The following is an 8977-nucleotide window of genomic DNA, read 5'->3' as shown; positions in this document are numbered from 1 at the left end:
GAGTTCTTTGGTAAAGGGACTGGCAATGTAGAACAACATTGGTATTTGTGAAAAGACATTTGGAGGGCCCACCAAATTCCATATGATGTGAAGTTAATTGAATTTCATACTATTCTTCGGGAAGGGGACTTGAGATGGTTCATAAAATGGTCAGAGTTACACCAGAATTGAACTGTGGATGATGTTAAAATAAACTTTGTACAAGAATTTAAACTTCCACAAACCAATCAGCAAGGGTTGTTGGAGCTAATGGAAATAAACCAACAGGAGGGAGAGACCACATGGGAGATGATGCAAATGTTTAAGGATGCAATTGGTAAACTAAGGTACCTGATAGATCCAAATCACCAAAGGGATTGTTTTGTCAAAGAAATATTGTCTCTCACCCGTACATCATTGACACACTACAAGATTCTCTTGAGCAAGCAACTCGGATTGAAGTTACGGAAGGATACCCACACAAATATTAGGGAGGAGCGACACGCACGAACTGTCCATTTTGGGCCTAAAACATTAAATTGTGAATCTGACAAAGAAATCAAGTATCTACAACCATCTTGCCCGACGCGACCAAATGTATGGTGTACAACTTGCTTAGTGGAAGGTCATGTTGTTATAGAATTTCCAAGGTTGTGAGGCACAAGTACCATGTCTACACCAGTAGGACCACCTAGGCCTACACCCACAGTAGGAGTCACGCAAATAGGATCACAAGGTTTATACCCCGGGCACAACTAACTAGAGTAATCTGAGCTATGTAGGGGATATGGACACCTCGATCATCTATTTCCGATACTGCAAAAGTACTCAAATGTTCCAAATGATAATTATTTTGAATTTTGTGCTTCCACAACTCACAATCCCGATCAGTGTAGGGAACTGGATGCTCTATTTGATTGGTTAGACCAATCAACCTTCCGAGTTAACAAGACTCCTTGAATGCATGGAAGAGGAGGAACAAGAGGAGGAAGGATGAGAGGAAGAGGACCAATTCACTATTACAACTTTGATGAGGAAGAGCATGTTGCATGGGATTTCCCACTACTAAGAAGGCCATGGTGCTCTCAGTGCAAGGTCAATGCAAATGAAACAAAGGACCATACAGAATTGATTATAAGATGGGAAGAGTAGAACTGTCAAAGGGGAGAAAATTTAATTAATGTAAAGCCAAGGTTTCCAGATGCAACCTCGCTCTCAAATATCAATATAATCACATGAGGAGGAAAAAGGAATAGAGCTAATCTGGAAGCCATGGACTGAGGCACAACTGTAAGATTGTCCTCTGCGAAGCACTCATATGACCTTGAGTAGTAGAAATAGTATTACAAAAATCCACAAACGTTTTCAACAATATGACATGAGGCAGAGGGTCACAAAAGGAGTAACAAGAATATCTTAAAGCTAAGAGCCTGTACCTACAACAGTCCAAAGTATGACCCATCGAAGAATGGTTTAGATTATTTTTGCAAATCATGAATGACTACCAAACGTTGGGGAAATTGTGAAAAAGTCTGAAAGTGGCCATGCTAGAAGGGGTGGTTGAGGGAGGATTCATGCCCGCTAACATACCCAAAAGAAACTCTAGGAGGGTACGAGGAACAAGAGGAGAATAGGAATAGAGTTCTTGATCAATGCTGAGATTGTGGGGTTCTAGATTAAGGACATTATGTTGGATCTAGGCTAATATGCTAAAAAATTTCCAAGGAAAACATGAGAAGCCCTTCGAAAACCTTAGTTGGAGTTTTCACCAATCTAGCTATGTATGGTGAATCAATATTGTATGCTCCCGATTGGGAGATTGGAAGACTTGGAAGTGGATGTAGCAGGAGTGAAGATCCATGCAAAATTTGAAGTAATAGATATCATGGGGTATAAGAATCCCTACCCACTATTGCTCGAGATAGACTAGGCCTTTTAGAACTATGCCATAATGTATTTCAAGAAGTAACTGATGAATTTTGAGGTAGAAGAGGTTATGGTGATTCAACCTCTAGACCCCTATCAAGGAACAAGATTCATAGAACCAACAGATGCCATGGAAGAGACAAGAATGTTGGATCAACTTTATATATTAACAACAGGAACAAGGGAGGACTACATCAACCCAACAGTTGAAGGGTCTATCAACAGGTAGAGCATTAAGAGTTCAGAGGCTGGCTCAGAGGTCACTTGGTATGATTAGAACCATGGTGGATATGAAATAAACCCTATATGTTGTGCCACAATATGTCTAATCAATTGGATTGGCGCTGAAGGACGAGACTTACCTATCTTTAATGGTATAGATTTAGTAAATTTGTTTATCAAAAGGATTGATGCAATTGCTCTTGAAGAACAAAAATTAACTCTACTAAATTTCACATTACAAGTGACGCCAACAAGGTGGTGGCAAGTTCACTGTAACTACCTTCAAGAATGGGTGAAAATAAAATTAACCATGGAAGTAAGATTTAGAAAAGTGAGGGAGTACCCTCAATATTTCGTTAAGTAAAGGGGGGAATCTAACCCTCAACAACATTTACAAAATTGTAAGGAGATATCAAATTGGGATGAAGTTCCAATGAAGTTGTGGGTGCACAGTTTTATACACACCCTGGGAACCTTTACAAAATCTTGGTATGCACAAGAAGAAATAAGGAGAAAGACTAGATATTGGGATAGTTTGGTTGATCTATTTGTCTGTAAATTTTCTTTCTCAAATAGTGACATGAGGCTGATTGAGGTGTTGCAGGCTATTAAGTATATTCTACTAACAACATGTTCGTTGATGGAGGAGTGCATAGATCAGAAGGCTTTAGACCATATTTATGAGTCTAGATATCAGGAAGTTGTAGCTTGTGGGAAGGTCGACAAGGAACCGAATGAGGATGAACTTGATGGAGTACATGATCAAACTTAAATAGGAACCAATAAATCACATATATATCCATCAATACAGAGATGCAGTAGAAATAAAAGTTCATTTCATTAAAATTAGAATACTAAAATATTCTTAAAAACGTAATGGAAATAAACTAGCTTGGGAGATGTAGCTTATCTCTCAGAAGAGATGTGGTGGCTTCATGCCTCTGAACTATGTTACAATGAGGCTCAAGTGCTTATTTATTATTGAATAATAAGGGAAAACTTTAAACAACAAGAACCCTAACCCCTAGAGATGGAACGCCAAGCGTTTGTGGGCCCCATTGGGGTTAGTTGGGTAGCCAACTTCCTCAGTTTGTAACTTGGTCATATTATCTCTGTTTGGCGTGCATGATACATGGTTGGAAAGGTTTATTCAAGTAATATAAGACTTGTGGCAGGCCAGTGCCTATGGCTATGGGCCTACTACGGAACTAAAAAAACACCACTTATGGGCTTAAACAACTCTGGAAGTTTAGAACCCAAAAAATTGCTAAAGATAGTAATTGTTGAAATAATCAAGGAAATAGATAAAACCAACTAGAGGTCTAGGTGGAACAGGTAGGAAGCCACCAAAATCCACCTGGATTAGTCCTCCCTCCTTTAGAAGCAATGATCCCCATTGCATGCATATCCTCCATCCAGTGAGGAAATCTCTATTGAACCTGGTCTGTGGTGAACCACTTTCCCTAGTGAAGAAGTTTGCCTGCTTTGATAACTCAATATAGATGGATCCTCTAGTGGAAATTTTTCTTGATCTACGTGTCCATGAGCTAATTAGTTGTGTCATGTTCCGTGCAGTATAGTTTTAGCTTTGTTGGTGTGAGTTGTTCTACAATGTGGTATGTGTCCAATAATGGTGGAAAGTATAGCCGAAGGCAGTCTACATTGAAGGGTGAAAACTCAGGAATGGTGATATTTTGAGCTCAAAGGCATTGTCCCCTACAACCTTGATGATGGTGTATGGCCCATATTGGAGTGGGTGAATCTTGCAGTGGGGTCTAGCTAGGAACTCCTTTTGCAAATGTAGCCAAACTTTGCTGCCCACGTGGAATTTTTGCACCACTCAATGCTAATCATGGTGCTGCTTCTAGTTAGCATTGGATCTATCCAATATATCATTGACATGCTGGTAGATGTGTTGAATCCACTCAGTGAAGCTATTTTCCATTTTTGCTTATGGCTAGACTTGAGCCAAATCGGTATGAGTAGTTGCAAATGATATGGCACACCAATGGGACATAATGGATGAAATCCCAACCCTACTTGAAATGGGCTATGGCCCATTGAGATATGGAGATCTTTGTTGTAGCTATGCTATACATAGGGGAGGCTTTCATCCCATGTGTATGGATGCTTCGATTTGTACATGCGCATAGTGTGTATGATTATCCAGTTGATGACCTATGTTTTTCCATCAGTTTTGGGGTGGGACGCCATGGACTTAGTGATTTTGGTATCTAGAATCAACTAGAGACTTGATGAAAATGCACTTAGGAATCTGCTATCCCGATCTGAGATAATGGACCATGGGATCCCAAATTCTACCCAAACTCGCTCAAAGAAGAGCTTAGCAGTGGCCCCTACTATGATACTCTTCTTGCAGGCCACCATGATGGCCATCGTAGAGAATCTCTCGATGACCATGAAAATGCAATTGTTTCCATGCTTAGTAGAAGCAATGCTCGAGATGTAATCCATGGAGATGGATTCCCAAGGTCGACTAGGAGTAGGTAGAGGAGTATATAGGCCTTTCTTCATGATGGTTGGTTTGGCAATGATGTAGGCAGTGCAAGACCTAATGTACTTCCAAACATCCTTGGGATGTTTTGGCCAACAAAAATACTTTTGTAGTACGACCACTATTTTCTCTACTTAGAAATTTCCAGCAACCCGAATGTAGTGCACCTCCAAAATAATCTTTCCATGCTCTCTTGAGGAAACACAAATGTGTCCCAAGGAGCATACCAGTGCATCCTGGAGTTGAAAATTTGGAACTTGCTTCACGTCCAGGAGTGTCTGGTATGTGTTGTTGAATTCTGGATCACTCTTGTAAAGATTGGCCACATCGAAGGCTCGTGCCCATAGGAGTCGAACATAGTGATCAGCACCATAACAAGTGGTCGGTTGAGGTAGTCTGCAAGATTATTGGTGTTGCCCTTATTGTACTTAATGTTCAAATCGAATTGTTGCAGGTATGTGGACCATTTTTGATGGTGATCATTCTCCAACTTCCCTTGTGTCTGTATGAACTACAGAGGTCAGTCGTTTTTGTGGATGACCATTTCCTCCCCAGAATGTAATGCTTCCATTGAAAACAGGCCTTCACAATGGAATACATTTCTTTGTCGTAAGTGGGATACTTTTGGACTATGGCTGAAAGTGTCTCACTCTGGTAAGCCACTGGATGAACCTGCTGAGTAAGAAATGCACCAATAGCATAGTTAGAGGTGTATGTCTCAATCTCAAATGGTTTCTATAGGTATGGTAGTGTGAGCACTGGTGTAGAGCAGAGGTGATGCTTCAACATGGAATATGCCTTCTATTGGGTTTCAGACCAATTTTTTTTATTATGCTCCATTATTGGTGACTTGACTTAGAGGCCAAGTGATATGAGAGAACCCCAACATGAATCTATGGTAGAAATTAGCAAGACCCAGAAAGTTACGAAGATCTGTTAGAGAGGTTGGGGCTGGCCAGTCCCGAATGAATTCTATCTTGGCTGGTTCCACATGCACACCCTGCTGATCAAAGATGTACCCCAGATATTGAACCTGGCTCATGCCAAAAGTGAATTTCTCCAAATTAGGACACAACTTGTGTTGTCGTAGGGTTTGAAGGACCTATCGAATACGGCGGAGGTTCTCTTCCAAACTCTGGTTGAAGATCAAAATGTCATCTATATACACCACCACAAATTCATTTGTGAAGGGTTGTAAGATGTCATCAATCAATCTCATGAGAGGGTATTCATCAACCCAAAAGGCATGACCAAACTTTCAAAAAGGCCCTCCTTGGATTTGAACGCAGTCTTCCACACATAGGAGGGTTTGATAAGCACCTGGTAATAGCTAAAATCTAGGTCAATCTTACTGAAATATTTGGCCCCCTTGAGCTTATCTAGAAGGTCGTTAATCCATGGGATTTGGTAGCTACTTCGAACAAGTGTCTTATTGAATGCCCAATAGTCAATACAAAGTCTCTAGGTCTAGTCCTTCTATACCAATACAATCGAGCTCCCATAGGGTGATGAACTTGTTCTGATGCGCCCTTTTTAAAACAACTCATGAATCTTCCTCCTGATCTCGTTATTCTCCAGAACATAGCGTCGATATATTGGTCCATTGGGTAGCAGTGCACCTAGGGTCAAATAGATGGAGTACTTGACCTAATAGTGCAGAGTACCCTTGTAGGTGAGAGAAAAATTTCCCTGTATTCCTCCACGTCCTTGTCCATCTATTTCTACTATGTAGAGGGGCCCTGTCTTGAAGTTGTGGCCACAAACTTCTTCTTTCCCAGAGGGCAAATCATAAGGAAAACAATTTTCCTAGTCTGGGAAATGATCTTGCTGCATTTCTTCATAGTGATCAAAGAGATGGTGGTAGGCAAGGATACCTCTCGTATCCTGTAAAACTTATTGCCCAAAGTAATAATCATAGAGTGAGGTCTAGACTCATATACAACATGCCACTTCCATAAGTATAGTTTTTCTAATAATACATCACAAAGTTCAAGAGGAAAAACATCACACAATACTTCACTCGTAAATGGATTGATGTTGTAGGGAAGGTGAAACTTTTGGATTACACGAAGATCTCTTAATGAATAAAGCCACCCAATGGTGTATTGCTATGGATGTGCTATCCTCGGTAGGCCCAACTAGTTCATGACCTCTGTTGAAATGAGGTTTTTTCGACTCTTGTTGTTGACAATGAATTGCAATAGAGAACCCTTCACCCACATCTATGAGTGGAAGAGGCATTCCCCCTCCTATGGATCTTCAGGCTCATTCTTCTGGATATTCGTGGTGGCCATGGTGGCACTAGGCTCCGCATCAATGATCTGCTTCCCTTTGTCATTTCCCTTTTCAAATTCTGACATAGAGTTAGAACATGTCTCTATTTCAGAAGCCTTCAACTCGGCCACTAGTGATTGCTTGGCCCAACACTCACCTGTTTTGTGAGTGGAGCTCTTACGGAACTCACATCATTTCCCTGTATCCTTATTTTCCTTCAAGGTGTTGTATTTTATTGTGGATTCGACGGGTTATCCTGGGTCACCCCACCTTGGCTTTGGAATTTTATTTGTAGTTTGGGGGTGCCTTTTCCTCGCTTCAGATTCGACAATCCAAAGTCTCACTTCTTTTGTTTAAACTTCTACTTGATCTTGACAACATATCGTTATGTCGTCCCAAGCGAGGTGATGTTGAGGAACTCCATCTCATCCTGGATGGACCTGTGTAGATAGCCATGATACTTGAGTACCAAATGTCACTCAAAATCCTCTATATCCAACTTTGTGTAGAGGGTATTGTTGACAAGGTTAATCCTCTTTGTGGACATAGACAATCCCTCTAGCCCAATGAGTGGGTCTAGCAGCTGAAGTGACAATCAACTAGACATATTCCTAGATCATAATTTAAATGTAGAATAAGAGAGATGGCCTACTTTGATTTGATGCTAATTAATTTCCTTTGTTGAGATCCTCGAACTTCTTGTGTCACGGGCTTGTTCTTGCTCCTTTCAACACCTATGTACCTATTAGAGTCGATCTGGTCATCCCTCCATCAGAGATCATTTCTCTTATTGCATTTCATTCTTAGGTGTCTCATTCAGCTTGATCATCTGCATTTCGCTAGGGGCATGCCATAATCTGACAGAAGGGTCTTGTCATACATTACCCCTCATGCCTTATCCATGCTCAGGTCTGTTCGTCAAAATCAAATTTTAAATCACTTACAGTCCTGTTTTAATCTATTGATCAGCAAAGGTCATTTCAGTCATTAGGTCTAGGGTTAGTCAATTTTGTCTTCAACAATGTCTAATAATTCCAACAGACTCATGAGGGAGGTCCTTAATAAGTTTTCAGTTTTAATATTTTCATCATCATATGCTCGACTATGACTTTTCTTCAAAACTTTGTTTTGAAGAAAATTCGTCATTTCGCTTTGTAATAAATTGTTATGTAATTTTCAAAAAGTTTTTCAATTGTTGAAATTTCCAGGCACAACCCTGGTCTTCCTTCGTCAAGACATTCCACTCCTGCAAAAATTACCAAAAGAAAACATCATTCAAGCTAAAAATCAAAAGGGAAACAAAAGACAAAGTTATATTAATTGTGACAAAAAGTGCCAAGTCAAAACATTACAAAGTGGGTTTGTGAGAAGAAAAAATCAAATCTATCACTATAATAGGTTCTCATGATTTTAAAAATTCATTTGCATGCCAAGAACAAAGAGGAGGCATCTCAAAGTGAGTTTTGGTGAAAGAGTGAGAAATTGGACAAAAACCGCTGCAACTTGTCGGCGCGACACATTGGGCAGAAGGCACGGTGCACTGGAGAGGCACGGCGCACTAGGAGAAGTTGCACAGTGTATTTTTGAACGGGCGCGGCACACTGGGGCGGTGTGGCACGTTGGGAAAGCTGCGCGGCACACTAGGACAGCATGGCACGTTGGGAAAGCTACGCGGCACACTCAGCTATCTGGCCCAAAAAATTCCAGAACGGTCTCCAAACGCCCAAAACGTGCAAATTTCTCTTCAATTCAAGTAGGTTGAGCTCCTCCTTCACTATTCATCATCCAAGTTTATGGTGTATTTTATGTTTGATGTGGTGAATGCTAAAACAACAACTCAAACCCTCCCATGTCAAAATTTTCACATGAAAATTTCTGCCTAGGGTCTCAAAAATTGTTTGCCACCAAGGTTACTCTTTTCCATCATTTATTTTATCCTTGATTCTAGTTTTTCCCTGACTTCATTGTTCCCTATCCGCTAAAATCACTAGATCCCTATCCCAAATTCCCTTTCCCAAACTTTAAATGTGAAAACCCTAAACCCTATTCCCACACATAAAT

The sequence above is a fragment of the Pinus tabuliformis genome, chromosome J (genome assembly GCF_031772625.1).
Source record: "Pinus tabuliformis cultivar Carrire ecotype Pingquan chromosome J, CPIR1, whole genome shotgun sequence".
In the NCBI taxonomy this organism is placed as follows: domain Eukaryota; kingdom Viridiplantae; phylum Streptophyta; class Pinopsida; order Pinales; family Pinaceae; genus Pinus; species Pinus tabuliformis.
The sequence above is the reverse complement of the archived record's forward strand: the minus strand, read 5'-3'. Positions refer to the sequence as shown.